The sequence below is a fragment of the Ornithodoros turicata genome, chromosome 1 (assembly GCF_037126465.1).
Source record: "Ornithodoros turicata isolate Travis chromosome 1, ASM3712646v1, whole genome shotgun sequence".
Classification (NCBI taxonomy): domain Eukaryota; kingdom Metazoa; phylum Arthropoda; class Arachnida; order Ixodida; family Argasidae; genus Ornithodoros; species Ornithodoros turicata.
Window position 1 is genome coordinate 183062556 of NC_088201.1, and position 17396 is coordinate 183079951.

The following is a 17396-nucleotide window of genomic DNA, read 5'->3' on the forward strand; positions in this document are numbered from 1 at the left end:
GTATTGATGGTCAAGAGTGAAGCATATCAGGGTCATAGAAAACGGAACCCTTTTAAGCTTGAAAATTTTAAACTCAAAAGAGCAGTGCTCGACATTGGCGGTCAACACTACACCGACGACTTCGACTTTCAACGAGACATCTATGCAAAGGGATACATGAATTTGCTTCACAAACTTAAGAGCAAGGATATACCTCTAGCTCCGGCTGCATATGCAAAAGAGACATTTATGCTTTATTATCACCTCACACCGGATGTGGAACTGCAGTCACTAAGTCCAGTGCTTCAAGCTAATGTTCGTCTCACAGTGACATTTGCTGCTAACCTTACAGAAGCTGTCACGATGCTCTTTGTTTCCGAGACACCTCGTGTTCTGGAAATAAACAAAGACAGACGCGTTAAATTCGTATAAACGAATCAAAATGGAAGAATGGGAATTTTATGCAGCTTTTGCTCGGAACCATTGCACAAGGACATGCTTTCGTGGAACTTTTGCTCGCGATGAAATTGCATTGCAAAAAGCTGGACCGGGTCTTTATGTGGTGAATACAGCTCCAAGATCTTCCCCGGGAGAACACTGGACTCTATTCCATATCTCTAACGATAGGAGCATTTCTTATTTCGATAGCTACGGAATGCGACCACTATACAAGGAGTTCTACAAATTCATACACCCAGCATCTTCATTTCACTACAACAGGAAACGACTTCAGGGATACGGCTCAGCCACATGTGGACTTTATTGTCTCTATGTAGGTAGTCTTCTCTGCTGTGGGTTTCTACTTGAAGAGTGTACTCGGAGGTTCTCACACACCAACTTTAAACTCAATGATAGGTTGATAGCAATACTTGTGTGTCAATCAATGATAAGATTAAGTAACAATAATGACGTCACAGTGAAACACACTGGGAATCGAACTTGGGTCCTTTAGGTTGACAAACAAGCAGCTTAAGCCACTGGGCCACGGGCTCTACATGTTTACTTGCGTCGCTAATCAGAATAGAATTGTGTGGGGTGGAGAGGTTGTTTGATTTCTTTTACGCCAGGTGGCGTCATGGGGAGTTGAGTTCGTTCATCTAGAGATGGCAGCACTTCCAGCAAATTTACCGCCGTTCAACAGATGGCGCTACCTGCGCCCCCAAATTTTAAATTTCGCGCCCATTTGACTTCGCTCTTGGTTTAAAAGAACTCCTCACGATCATGTTGTTTTCATTTTAGAAAAAGAAAAACAATGGCGAGTCAGTTCTATGTCAACTTACTGTCAAACGCCTCGAGTGATGTATTTCCTAGTAACACAATGAGCAAGTTCAGAGTTAAACTAGCTCAGCCAGTGCAATTAGATGGAAAGTGGGAGGTTGCTCTGGCGGAGGTGAATATCCCATTTGCAATTAATAATGTCACAGATATCGTTAATGGTATATCGGAGACTAGCCTCTTCGGTGGCGTAACCACGACAGAGCAAGTTAAGTTTCTTGCGGGAGAAAACATTATTGTACCTTTTCGACAACTTCTAACGAAACACTTCAAAAACCAAGCCAAAATAATACGAGTCAGTGGTCATTATGAAATACAACTTCCACTAAATACTGGTCTGGAATTAAGTTCAACTCTCTCTGCTAAGCTTGGCCTTCCTGAAAAGATTATCGGTTCTTCGGAATTGGATGAAGGGCAGCCAGTAAAAGTATTGAAATATCAGGTGGACACTGAAGAGAAAGTCACCCTAATCACGTGTCGTTCACGTACAACCAAATACGAAGTTCCAGAAGGGTATTATGAGTCAGGGAAGGACCTCGCCGATGCGATAAATCACGCATATCGAGCAAACTTACACCTACCAGAAGATGCTCGTCTCATATTTTACAATCCCTATAGTGGAGTCTGTCAACTGGAACGTCGCAATGAGGGTTACGTTACATTTCACCCATATTTAGCTCTGATGCTTGGATTTGGAAAACGAACAACCTTCTCCAGTTTCACAGTTGCTCAGCGTGATGTCTGCCTCTTCCCAGCGCAAAATTACATTTTCGTTTACAGCGATATCATCGAAAGTGAAGCTGTAGGTGATATAACCGCACCCCTTCTTCGACTTCTCCCATTTAGACTGCAGAGTCGGAATGAGGTTATGTCCTACTCTTTCACAAATCTTTGCTATAAATATGTGACTGTCAAGGAGCTGACTAGCATTCAAATCGAACTGGCAAACGAGATAGGTGATTTCATTCCCTTCATTGCTGGTTCTGGTCGTGTGGGAGTAACATTACATTTTCGAAAATGCATATAACTCAGACACCCTGTTGTATATCGCATTTCGGCAGCGGTAAACGAGATCAACCATTGCCACATTACTCAGCTCCTCTTTATCAAGTTGGATCTGGCTTTTTTTCTGAGTTGGTGCAGTGGTTTATACCTATACTGACTAAACAGGTAGCGCCCTATGTAGGTCGGAAACTTCTTGACACAGGACGTCACATAGCGGAGGAAGTGAAACAGGGAACAACATTTGGAGGGAGGCACTAAGGAAAGGGGTTGGTCGCACCATCCATTCAACTCGTGACGAGTTGCTGCATAGACTCAGAGGGAAGGGTAGGAAACGTAATAAAAGCAAGGGCAACAGAATTGATCGATCAGTAAAACCAACGAAGAAACGAAGAAAGGTTGACTTTTTCACCTGAGGAAAAAAAAAGATGTCTACCATCGCCTTAGTACATAAAAATTCTTGCTTCTGCACAACGAATCAGTTGGACCTGTTTTCTGTTCCACCGACAAACTTTTCTCTGGAGAAGTCAGAATATGGAGTTTTCCCCATTTCTGCACCTACCTCGAGCGGTGTGATTGAATATAATGTTCCAGGTCTCGGTGGCGGCTTCTTTGATCTCCAGTCGAGTTTCTTACACATTCAATGTAGAGTTGTGCGTAAAAATGGAGACACAGCATTGACTACAACTGGCAGTACAGTGACAACTGACAACGTTATTCCTGTACAAGCATTTGCATCTTGTCTCTTTCATCATGTCCACATTTATCTTAATTCGACTCTGGTATCTAATTTCGAACATTATGCCTATCGTTCTTACTTGGACATTGTTACAAATGAAACAATGTTACTCAAACTCACACCCTGTCTGCAATGCTTTACGAACCAGATCCAGTGGGAGAATCTGAAAATTTTGCTGTCCCCAACGAAGCAAAAGGACTTTTCGCACGCTATAAACGCACCAAAGGACCAACTCTCTGTGATCTTTATTCTCCTATCTTTAGCGACATCTGTCAGCAAGAGAATATGTCCTTAATAACACCGATATACGAGTGGTGCTAAGACAAGCCACTGACGAATTTAGGCTCCTCTCTGGTCCCAGCGAGACTGAAAAGCATACAATAGAGTTTTCTCGAATTGTGCTCTACCTCCGACGTGTGCAGGTTTCTCCAAGCGTACTCGTTGGCATTGAAAGAAGACTTCAAACGACACCCGCCACATACCTTCTTCGAGGTTTAGAGATTAAGTATAGGACAATCGCTCCAAACCAATCTCAGGTGATATTTGATGATCTCTATAGTGAACGAGTTCCTTCTAAGTTGACCGTATTGATGGTCAAGAGTGAAGCATATCAGGGTCATAGAGAACGGAACCCTTTTAAGCTTGAAAATTTTAAACTCAAAAGAGCAGTGCTCGACATTGGCGGTCAACACTACACCGACGACTTCGACTTTCAACGAGACATCTATGCAAAGGGATACATGAATTTGCTTCACAAACTTAAGAGCAAGGATATACCTCTAGCTCCGGCTGCATATGCAAAAGAGACATTTATGCTTTATTATCACCTCACACCGGATGTGGAACTGCAGTCACTAAGTCCAGTGCTTCAAGCTAATGTTCGTCTCACACTGACATTTGCTGCTAACCTTACAGAAGCTGTCACGATGCTATTTGTTTCCGAGACACCTCGTGTTCTGGAAATAAACAAAGACAGACGCGTTAAATTCGTATAAACGAATCAAAATGGAAGAATGGGAATTTTATGCAGCTTTTGCTCGGAACCATTGCACAAGGACATGCTTTCGTGGAACTTTCGCTCGCGATGAAATTGCATTGCAAAAAGCTGGACCGGGTCTTTATGTGGTGAATACAGCTCCAAGATCTTCCCCGGGAGAACACTGGACTCTATTCCATATCTCTAACGATAGGAGCATTTCTTATTTCGATAGCTACGGAATGCGACCACTATACAAGGAGTTCTACAAATTCATACACCCAGCATCTTCATTTCACTACAACAGGAAACGACTTCAGGGATACGGCTCAGCCACATGTGGACTTTATTGTCTCTATGTAGGTAGTCTTCTCTGCTGTGGGTTTCTACTTGAAGAGTGTACTCGGAGGTTCTCACACACCAACTTTAAACTCAATGATAGGTTGATAGCAATACTTGTGCGTAAACAGATACCACGAAAAACAGATAATATGTCATAGATGGGTAGAAATCCAGCGAACCGGTAGAATGTAGGAAGGAGTTGCCTCAGGACAGAAGCCGCCGATATTTCGAACAGAGACTGTTCTTCTTCTGGGCACCGTCCTCATCATTGGCATGGTATTTAAAGGGTTAGGTGTGACGTGTTTAAAGGTTCATGCGAATTGTGGGTCAACAGCCCGGAGGGAAGAAAGGTTCCGTATGGGGTTTTACGGCCGGAGTGAATGGCTGCTTTGTTAGAGTGTTAGAGTGTTCCATAATATGTCATGTTGTAGTGTACTCTAAAAGTGAATAAATTTGTTTTTAAAAAGAAAAGAGCCTTTATTTAGTCATCTTAGCAAGAAAGTAGGATACATTACATCAGACAGCTCACAAAAATGGCGAAAAGTACTATACAGTCACAATTATTTCATCATCACTTTGAAAACAAGAGAACTGAAACAAGCTGTTTTGCAAAGTACATACTCCACTTTTTTTGCAAACACTTTGAAAAAGTTTCATTATTTAAGGAAGTGACAACTCTCTCATTCACATAAAAAAAACTTAGGAGAAAAGGTGCACTGAATAAGTCAAATGAAGATATGTACAATCAACACTCCTTTAGTGTTAAACACTTGTTAGAAAAAAAACACAAGAAATAAAGAAAGGGTAACATCTATATTGATGGTAATTGGCTTTTCCATCATTTACCATCCTGATGCTTCCATCTTTGTTTACACTTGTCCGATGCATACATATGATTAGGTGTGAAAACCAAAAGGGAACATTTCAATTCCATCTGCACAAATGTAACGCTTTGTATCCAAAGGGTTGAGAGCAATCTTTGTCACTGAGACACTTTTGTTTACATTGTCTTTGTGTACGATCAGGTTCTGTTTAATAGAGTGTATTCTGCCATACTCAAGAGCGTCGGTGTACAGGGAATAAAGAAGCTTCTGTGCTTCAGAATGTTTCACACCTTTCGCACGGTTGTACTGCTTTTTGCTACTTAGTTCGAGAGCGTACAGTTTTGGTTTTAGACAACAGAAACCGAGAATGTGATCACGAGGCATCTCGTTTTTAAATATTCCCAGTACCATCTTATTTTTCGCCGAATATAACGGATGATCGGGGTCATAGCTAGAGTTATCCAGATGCTTGTCAGCTAGTTCGAGAAGCGCTTTCTCTTCACTCAACTTTATGATGAAGAATCTGTGTCCATATACAACAGTCTAGTATCTGGAGCTACACGAAGAAGGTGGTTGTGGTAAAAATCAAACATCTTCAGCTTGGACAGTTCCAGTATCGCGGATCCTAGGTACAGTGGCTGTCTCATGCGGAGCACAGATTGAGAGAATTGGAAGAGGATAACATGAGAGCTCAGCGGTCGGAACTCCTTTAGGTTTGGTTTGCGTAGGAGTCTGAGCACTTGTTCGTCGGTTACTGTGAGACGACAGTTTACAAACTTTCTAACCTGCATACACGAACGTCCGTACACGCTATTAATTGCAATCTTAGCTTGGGAGCTTTCGAAGGCATTCGTAGCTCGTTTTCGAAGATCGTGATTGAAGTCCACATAGGATCGGAGAAAGGGCTTTTGATTGACTTTAGAACCCTGTGAACTTTGGTGAGACGCAAGCCCAAATGCATATACAACTGCAGATTGCGATAGTGTAGAAAATATCTCTCTTTGTCGAATAATGTCAACAGTAATTTTGCATCGGTAGCTTTCTCAGGAAGGTGAAACTTCTTCATCAATTCCTTTTGATACTCTGACAGCAGATCATAGGGAACTGACATTTTCTCGGGGGCAACTGGCAGATCTCTGTGACGTTGGTGGATTTCTTTGTCATATGCTAGATCTACCTCGAGGAAGTAACCCATAGGTGCGTCATCTGGGAGGTGTGTTATATCCAAGTTCGTGATTTCATCCTCTGTGAGCCACTCGAAACCTCCGTAAGGTAGTGGTTCTCTCATTACTGAACCGTAAAGCCCATTAACGTCTATGTAGTGGATCAAGCTACTTGGGCTTTTGGGGTCAAACTGCTCTGTTCCTGGTACATTTGCAGTCGCTTTCCTCAGCGAACACTGTGTAATACCTCCTCGTATGCCATTTTCAATCAGCAGGTATGCGTCAGGGTCGTGAATCAACTCTAGCTCTACCTTACTCATTTTTAGGGCGCAAGACATGCTTAATCCGGGCAGAGACACAAAGTGAAAAGGTTCAATCTTGTGAAAGTCAAGTGTCCACTTACGAAAGCCCTGAAACACGTCTGCTAAAAGCAGTGCGTCTGTGAGTAAATATAGGTCTGAATACTCTCCCAGATTACGGAGTTGAAATTTTTCAAAGACCCTCTGTGCATGACAATAATCTTCTTCACTTACTTCTGTCCCATTCAAAGTGTTGAAGAATTGATCCCGAGGAGGTAGAGAAAGCTCATTGTAGGCTTCGAAAGTGGTGACAAAATTGTAACAAAACACTCCTTTGCGAACAACTAGTTGAAAGTGTTCTTCGTTTGGAAAAAATTGACGAAGACAACGAAAGTTGTCTTCACCTTTCTCACGTAGATTTTTCACTAATGTTTCGAGACTTGCATTCAGGAAGTTTAAACTATCTAGGAATCGATAAGAGCCAACGTCTATAGCCTTGAATTTTTGGGAGCTACTGGCAATCACCTTTATGTCTACTTTCTTAAGCAAATGCAAGTGAGACAAAAGAAAACTCAAGTCATAGTTGGCATTGTGTGCAATGATTGGAATCTTAGGAGGCACTCTCAGTTTTAAGTTACAGGTGTTACACAAAGTTTGTCGAAATTTTCCACTTACATGGTCATGGTCACGAACTTTTTGCTTCTTTGCAAAAGATTCCTGGCAAACGTTGCAGTGACTTGCTGTGGCATGCTGCTGCTCGTTTTCTGCGGTCATTTCTAGAGGGGCAATTGTACGTATCCATTCCAAAATGTCGTCATGGAGTCTGTGCAGTAGCTCCATAAAGACAGTGACACAATTAGGTCCACGATACAGATGCTTTTGGAGGACATATGAGTCGGATGCGCGTATCACTAACAGACAAAATGAAGAGGGGATGTGATCTTCATACACATTTCCTGAATCCAGACACGGTGACAGCACACTTTCAAAGTCATACACACAGTAGAAGGGAACTTCTGACATGAGATGTTCCCCTGCAAATGCTAATGTCTCTCCCTTCTTTGGGTAAATGGTCTTGGCTACTTTCTGTTGCTTACACATACTTAAATGACACTTCAGACTTCCCTCTGAGCAGAAGCCCATTGTACATCTTTTACAATGAAATTGTCCACGTGGAACAAACAATCCATTAAAATTTGCGATGAGCACAAAATGAGAGTCAACTAGTAACAAGTCCACATGTTTCTGACGCTCCTCATCAACAACTTTGATGGGGTAAATGTAGTTTTCTTCCTTTTCGTACGCGTACACATTAATGCTAATTTCATTACGTTTCTCAAATATCTCTACATCTTTTGGGAAAGCTACGGGAAATGTATCAGGAAATACATACTGTGTTATGTATGGTCTGTAGGAAGATGCCCTCCGCCTGTGATGCGAGGCAGGATGTAGTCCAGCAATCACGGAGAAGACAAAACACATGTTCTCTTCATCTTCATGTAGTCCGTAATCCACATTCAACAGGGAACGATACTTTCGTTTCAATTCACTCGGTAACTCAAATTGGGAACATCCAATTAGTTGAGGAGCCAAACGTCCAATGTTTAGAATACAAGCAAGAATGCGAAAGAGAAAAAAACCGGAGCCTTGAATTTCTAAGTTTTCTAATGTTTGTGCTATCTCACTACTCGACTGCGCAATCGAAGGCAGTACATCTCCCTCTGACCAAACAGTTCTCACTTTAGAAGGTACAAAATGAATCTCAAGTCGTAACTCCTCATCGGGCGTATGTCGCCCAAGTTCTACTTTAAGAAATGTGAAGTAGCGCAGTGGGAATCCAAAGTGTCGCAATACATTAGCAAGATAGTGTTCATACTCATGAAAAAACGTTGTCACTTCATGCCCCGCCTCGTCTCTGTCATGTAGATGCAACTCGAAGCGTTTCGTGTAGTTCCGTAGTGTGCAGAGAGTCTCACAAAATGGTATGCAGGGTGTCTGGAGTTCGTGAACGTTTGCCAGATGAATTTGGAGTCCCTCTATTGTTGCATAGTACTGACGTTCGTGTTGAGGACATAAGTGACAGGTCACCATGATGTGGAGAGAAGTGTCTCAGGATAGGAGCTGCCGATATGTCGATGTATCATCACTTTTTCTTCCCATGAGTGAATAGAATGTCGGGCGAGGCAACTCTCTTGCCATCTTTGAATCTCTCCTTTTTCTCAATTTTAAGATTTGGCAGTTGTCTCATCTCCTCTAGATCATCCTCTGTCAAACGCTTAAAGCGACTAGGAAGGTAGAACTTTACACGTTTGTCATTCTCCATCAACACTTCTACATAGACCGCTTCGCCGTACACCGTGTCAATCTTTCGCAAATCCAAGACCTCCAGCTTTTCATTCTTCGGTAGGGTACTCATTTTCTGAATATCTCCATCTCCAGGTTTCTTGAGTTTATCGAGCTTATCCAAAATAGATGTCATACCTTCTCTTGTGGTGACTTCTCACTCTGGCTCACTTATTCTTTTCTACACACAGAGTGAAGCTGAAAATAAGAATAAATATAAGCACACTTTCCCACATATCGGAGCGAAAGGAAAAAAGTGTAACGTACCCTTCCTCCTGTGAGGATCTGTGCGAAGAATCGTCATGGAGGGCAGTCTTATATAGCGCTTTGCGAACAGTGCATGCATAGACATGTTTGACTTTGTTGGTTACCTTCTCTGACGTAACCAATCACGTGCTCATCACATGTCTAGACAAGTTTGAACAGGAAAAAAGTAAGAAAAAAAAACGTCTAGAACAGACTTGTTCCGAAAAAAAAAAGATACAGTCACAGACTCATATTGCGTGTTTGCACAAACTGAAAGTGCTAGAACTTGAGAATTCTACACTGACTTGCTGCACAAGATATACAGATATGAGTTTCTCAGCTCCCATATCCAACATTGACAAACTAAAGGAGTGCATAAAGGTTAAGTGTTGTTTGCCATTTATCGTTTTCATAAAAAAACACACATGCTTGAAGAAAAAGAGTAAAAGTCTTATGTAATGTGCTATTTATACCAGTCTTCATTTACTTGGAAGAGATGACTGAGGTTAGACCTTATAGGTTTATCACTCCTGTCTCAATGACTATATCTGGACAAAGTCAAAGTGGAAAGACGACACTCGTTACACGTTTGATCAAGCATAGAGCCACTGTCTTCGATAAACCTTTCGATCGTATACTGTACATATACTTGTACAAGCAACCTATTTTTGACGATTTTCCCGAGGTAACTTTCAGTCAAGATATTCCCACTAACCTGGAGGATGTTAGAAATTCTTTAATCATATTTGACGATTGCTTGGCTGACAAGAAAAGGCTAAAAGAAATCTGTAACTTCTATGTAGCTGGATGCCACCATCTCAACTGTTCGGCCATCTTCATTACTCAATATTTATTTGTTAATGATCCTCTGTATAGATGTATTCAGTTCAATAGCAGTGCTCTAATTCTATGTCGTTCTGCTCGAACTGTGGATCAATTACAAATACTTTCACGACAATTGTTTGGACGGAACAAAAGCGACTTATTGACAAGCATATATAAGGATGCTTGTAAGAAACCGTATTCATACATCGTAATTGACTTGTCTCAAAATTGTTCAGACCACTATCGAGTGTGGACGAACATATTTCCCGACGATCATCGCCAAATAGTATATAAAACATGAAACGTGTAAAGAAGAATATTCATTTTCTTCACTTGCTCGCAGAAACTACGTCACCCGAGCAACGTTATTATCTTTTGGAGCATGCTACAAAGGATCAGTTGAATACGGTCAGAGAAATTTGTATGAACCTTTGTGAAGGAAACGTCACAGTAACTCCGAGAGTAAGAAAGCAATTAAAACCTTACGCAGCATCAATTCGCATTTTGGCAAAACGAGACGCAACGGGGGTCAAGAAAGCTAAAAAGGTCTTGCAACAATCAGGTGGTTTTCTGCAGTTTCTATTACCACCTTTGTTGGGTCTCATCTCCTCATTGGGTGGAAGAGCGATTGCAAAAGCAATCGGAGTATAATCGATGCAGAAATACGAACTTGTACCTTACCGAGAAGATCACATCCCAAATATATTGAAGAAAGATGAACCGGATGACATCAAGGCAAAAGAGATAATTCAGTATCTTCACTCTTTGCTACATTCAAGTAGAGCTGCAAAACAACATACAAGCGAAACACTTCCTGGATCGCGAGAAGAAGGAACACAGACCGAGGAGGGGGAGAAAAGTGACACAATTGTTGGTTTTATGAGTAGTGGTTATAAGGTCAGAGCAAACCAACTTCTGCAACTTCTACAACCAACAATCTCCTGGAATGCGCAAACCTTCGAAGTAATCGTTGACGGTCAAACGTTGGAGAATAGTAATATAATCGATCTCGTTTATTATCTTGTCTCAAGAGCGAGAAATGTTCCAACTCCTCCTTACTTCGATCGCATCTTGCCGCTATTGGTCAAACTGAATCTACCAACACTTATTGTGCATCCAAATCGTTTAAAAAAACACAGAGTAACGGGAGCATCGAGCAGTCGAGCATCGCCTGTTACAAGTGAAGCAAGCACACCTGAAGGTGCCTCGCCAGCAATCACACGTGCTGCAAAGCGTGCCCGCCGAAACCTAACATGGAGCCCATATTGAAGCCTGTGCAGGAGGAACAGAAAGACTATTTTCAAGATGAAACCATATTGTCGCACTTCCCTCCAAGGCATCATAAAAAGGTATTAGCAATACTCAAACTGATAACAACTGTTCTAGCTTACGACGAGTACGGAAGAGTTATATGTCACGGGAAGGTAGTGCCACACTCGTCCATTGTCGAATTGCTGAAGTATGAACTTCACAACAGACAACCTTCCTGGATGAGAGGAGACGTGTCAGCTACAATAAATGCCTATCTATCCCTTGACGCTCTTCGAGTTCGCAGCAGAAGAAAGCACTAATGGCCGCCTATTACGACCCAGAACATGCCGGCAGTTTTGGTGGAGTGCAGAGACTCGCTCAAGCCATCGGTGAAAAGAAGGGCAGAGTTGCTAAATATCTGGAGACAAGTGATGTTTACAGCTTACATAAGGAGTACAAGCGACCCAAGACCTTTCGGAAAATAATTGCACTCGGAAAGCAGGAAATGTTCCAAATCGACCTAAAGGACATGCAGTCTCTAAAAGGGCAAAATGATGGTTTTCGCTATTTGTTCTTCTGTATAGATGCTTTTTCCCGGCTCCTCGCTGTTGTACCCATTCGCAATAAAAAATCTCCTGAGATTCTTCGAGCATTTAAAGTTGCATTTAAGAGGATCGGTACTCCACGGCTGATACATAGTGATCGAGGAACAGAGTTTACGAACAAGGTAGTGCGAGAGTTCTTGAAAAGAAAAGGCATAACGTTATATCATTCTATGTCTATTTATAAATGTGCGATCGTTGAGAGATGTCAGCGAAGTATTGTGTCTACACTTTACCGTATCTTTACCTATCAGGGTCATAAACGTTATGTGAAGATTCTACCTCAAGTAATCAAAGCGTACAACAATCGAGTGCACAGGACTCTCTCTGCGAGACCTGTGGATGTAACCAAAGAAAACGAGCACATTTTCCGAGAAAGACTTTACCCCACCCCAACTGAAGCCCCAAAGAAACCACGTTACAATCTTGGTAATCTCGTTAGAATTGCCAAATATAGACACCAGTTAACAAAGAGATATTTACAGTCATTTACGAAAGAGATTTTTTCGGTGAGAGCAATCAAAATAGGTTATCCTAATACATACCTACTGCGTGACCTTAACAATGAAGATATCATTGGTAGTTTCTACGAGAGTGAAATGGTAAGAGTGAGAGAAGTACCGAAAGTAGAAAAGATTATAAAAAGACGAGTTAGAAATGGAAAGCTCCAGTATTTAGTTAGATTCAGTGGAACTGCGGACAAGAAGTGGATAGCAGAAAATTACCTCGGTTGAAAAAAAAAATGACCAGTACAGCATGGTCCGACGTTGAAACCCAGCCTGGCGATTCATGGTCCACAGACGACGAAACAGAGCAATCGGAAAAAGGAGAAGATGAATGCGGTAAATGGAATAGGAGGTCCCACATATTTCAACTCCATCTGCCATGTAATGAGAAACATACCTCTTGGAAGCAGCTATCAAATTGTGGGTTAACAACGGTCAAGAGGACGCCATTAGCGGAAGCTTTTCAAATTGTGACGAACATTGTGCTGTTTCGAGCTCTACCGAATAATCCTCCAAATCAAGTCATTTGGGAAACTGCAAAGGAAATGTATTCCATGCTTCATACAGACGATTCGTTTTTAACAAGTTCATCCTTCGTTTTACTAACCGAATGGTCACGGCAAATGAGTGAGCTATTTGACTATTCGACTCGTTTCGATGCCATGCAACTTGCTACAAAGAGTCTGTGTTTTATCGACACTGCCATAAAGCATGGATTCCATTCAACTGCCAAGTACATAACTTTATTTACTCTGGACCTTTTGAAAAATCGACTTGTTTGTGAATAAGAAAAATGTATCGTCAATAAGAAATAAATTCATCCTCAATACTAAGACTTTCTCACTTCATCATAAAAGAGCGAAATGGATAGGGTGTGTTTTCTATTTTGTCTTCTGTGTCACATATTCTTTCTCGTCATAGTAACTTTTGAGTTAACGAAGTCATCATCTTCACTTCGACAAGGTAACTGTAGCAAAGAAGTTGAGCTGGAAGAATACGTTTATGCCCATACGTGTCCTCCTAATGCATCACTGCTGGCGTTACGACTTTGGGACAAGACTGGTCTTCCAACACGCTATGGAGTTACTCTCACACACAATGAAACACAACAGCTACAGATGTGCTTGAGATTGGTGAATGTCAGTCATAGCTTTTACGATCAGGAATGTGTAGAAGTATGTTGTTTGTGTGAGGATCGGGAGCTAAAAGTTCACCGCTGCCCACAAAATGTATACACACTCGGTCGAACACATGGCCAACATCATTCTGGATATGGAATTACGCTGTCGAAGAGGGCTGTTATATTGTTGTTAAAGTATCTCAATAAAAAGATTTAATCGGAGAATCACTAGTTTATTTTATTTTGTTTTTAAGTGAGTAGAAATATGTACATAATAATCAAGCACTCTTTGAAGACATTACTATTTCGTTTCAACTTGTTTTTTTTTTTTAGTTCTTAACATGTGTCGCTATCATTCCATGCTCGCCTCTCTTCGGAAAAGTGATGAAAAGCAGACGACACTGGATCTCTTCCTTTGCGAAAGCAGATTTCGAAAGTGCTACCCACGCTCTACTTTGCAAAGGAAAAAAGAAAAAAAAGGTTAACGAAGAGTTTGCGGACCGTGAGTAACGAGGATGTTGACTGCAACGATGTAACACGAAGCCATATGCATGGAGCGATCACGTGGAAGGAAAAGATGTAACACGATGTCGAATGCGCAAAAGTTGTCAAGCGGAACGAAGTGAGACTAGGCTAGCGATGAGTTTGCGGAAAGAGGTGATTAGTGTCTATGACGTCTACAAGGCACGCTGTTGTCACGTGGAAGTTGTCAATAAAAGTATGGGAAAGAAAACCTTAACATAAAGATGGCTGAAACATTCAACAGAACTCCTAGCACAGCGTCGAATCCAGAGAGGGGGGCAGTCATGTGGCCTGCCTGTCAAATCCTAATATTCTCGCCGTCACTGCGAGCCCCTCTCTGGTGAGACTGAGCTTTGCTCAATGTTCATAGCATCCGAGTTCATTGTAGCATTCACGGAAATGCAGTACGAACGGTTCATGATTGTCTCAGTCACTTCCCCATACCGTCTGGCTCACTGTAGAAACTTCAGCGGCTCGTCGGCATCATGTGTAGAGCGACTTTGCTCCTCATCGGAGCGAGACAGCCTTTCTAAGACTCTCTCATGCAACGGGAAAGTTGTCCTACAACTTCATCAGTCAAGACTTGAGTGTGATGACCTCCTTTTGTCGGAAAATCTCCGCAAAGAGACCAGTGATCTGTTGGACTTTCTGTTCGCTTTGGATATCACCAACACAAAATCAACATTGCCTCATCGTCGTCCTCACATGGTATGTGGATCGACTTAATTTAAATGTCGATTCGATGCTGTGTTAGGTTGACTGTGTCATGTAACGTCAATAGAAGGAATATTTATCCCTACAGCGAGACATGTGTGTAAATGTCTTACAATATGTCCGTTACTTACTTTGCATAACACAGTGAATTAGAGTATGAAAATCCAAATGTCAACGAAGCTCAACTGTTTTGTAAACTAGAGTAGCACTATGCTTTGCTCATTCTTTGAAATGACTATGGACTTGAAAGATAACTGTGATCTAACTGTCATAATAAAAATAAGTCATGAAAACGCGAATGATTTTGTTCTTTTTTTTATACTCGTTATTTTTTACTGTTTCGTTAGGGATGGAGAAAAAATTTACAATAATGTTTTCTCCCACATTTTGCTTGCTCTCTCATGCTTACAGTATCGAGGAGGGGCTCTCCTCGTGTTATTGTTAATTGCCAATGGAATATTAATCTCAGTCAGAGCAACCTGCCACTTTCGATCTAATTGCACTGAGTGAGCGAGTTTCATTCTAAACTTCCCTAGTAACACATATTGTTGCCACGACGTTGCAGCAACGTTGCGAATGTTGTAAATAGTGGAGCAATGTTTTACAATATTCAACAATATTTTGGCAACATTGCTGGATGTTGGTTGGTCAACATTTTTCTACGCACGGCAACGTCGCCAAAAGGTCACACTGAAACGTCTACCAAATATTGCTGCCAGTAACATCGCAGCAATGTTGGAACAATGTTGAAAACATGTTGTCATTATGTGGCAGTATCATTGCAGCAACATTGCAAAGCTAATTTAAACATTGTGGCAATGTTGGAGCAATGTTCGCATGTAACGTTACTAGAATGTGGCTTCAAAAGGACATTAGCCACGTTTTGACAACGTTTGGGGACAACATTGCAACAATGTTCCGGCAACATTTTGTGTTACTAGGGTTGCTCCTTGTGTTACTAAGAAATACATCACTCGAGCCGTTTGACAGTAAACTGACCTAGAAGTGCTTCGTAATTTTTTTTTTAACGAAATCATCGTGAGGAGTCTAATGGACTAATGGCGGGAATTTTTTTAATTCGTCATGGCTTCATCTGTTGAGGCAAAAGTGAATTCGCCATCTGTTTAAAATGTCAGAAAAGGCGGGCAAATTTAAAATATGCTGTAAGCTGTTGAACATGACACAAAAATCTGCGGGCGCGAAGGGGGGCGCGAGTAGCGCCATCTGTTGAACGGTGGTAAATTTGCTGGAAGTGCTGCCATCTCTAGATGAACGAACTCAACTCCCCATGACGCCACCTGGCGTAAAAGAAATCAAACAACCTCTCCACCCCACACATTCTCTATTCTGATTAGCGACGCAAGTAAACATGTAGAGCCCGTGGCCCAGTGGCTTAAGCTGCTCGTCTGTCAACCTAAAGGACCCAAGTTCGATTCCTAGTGTGTTTCGCCATGACGTCATTATTGTTACTTAATCTTATCATTGATATCATATCACTAAGATTAACTATGTGACGTCACTGATTAACTATCTTATCCACTGACCTCACTGATATGAGGGCGGAGCGGCTGCGGCTTGGACTGACGTCATACGTCCTTGATGACGTCATTTCCTGGCTGCAGAGTTAATCTATACTACTACATGGGCTACGTGCATTAAATTACTGCTGTAGGTAGTGGTGTACTTTATACTGCATGCCAGCTATGTGAGTGACCTTAAATATTATATACCGACCTTATATATACCGTCTTTAGGTATCTCGTTAGTTTTTCAAATTTGTAGTAACGCTATATTGCGTTACTTTTCTATGGAGTAGCGGGTAGCGGTATTTCGTTGCTTAGTTTTGGTAGCGGGTACAACGCTGGTAACATGTACATCGAAAGAAATGGCAAGTGAATTTGTGTGAAAGCGTCACTCGTGCAAAAATGGTCGCACTGGAATGGTGTACAATGCTAGCCTCTTCTAACCTGCTAATCACCCCTTCATTATTGGACTTGTATATCGCTCTCTGCATAACTCTCTGCATCTTTTCTTGGAAGAGCTCGAGAAAGTGTTATCCCATCTTTCATATAGTAAATACAATGCAATATTAGGATATATGAATATCAACGTGCTCAGTAATGACACTGGTTGTATCACCTATCGTGAAATCTCTAACGCTTATTGCTTTAAGCAGCTTATTGAAATTCTCACACGGCACAGTCTGAGTGGCATTGCTACGTTGTTGGATCACATTCTCACTAGTCTTACTTTAAAACGCCTAGACCATTACTTTGAATCTCACCACTTGCTAGAAGATTCTCAATTTGGATTTCCGAAAAATCGCTCAACAGTAGTTGTGCTTAGTAATATTATAGAACATATCAAATCAAACATGGATTCAAGGCTACTTACTTTGGGCATATTTGTAGAACCAAGGCCTTTGATTTTGTTAGACATGGTTTTTTATTGTACACGTTAGAAAAGCACGGCATTAGGGGCGTACCACTTCAATTAATTTCAAGCTACTTACAAAATAGACATCAATTCGTACTGGTTAATGGTGTCACCTCATATTTCACATTGAACACATTGGGGGTTCCTCAAGTATCGATCCTGGCTCCATTTCTCTTCCCTTTGTTTGTTAATGACCTTCCGGAGTTTCTTGACGAGAAATTCATTCTATATG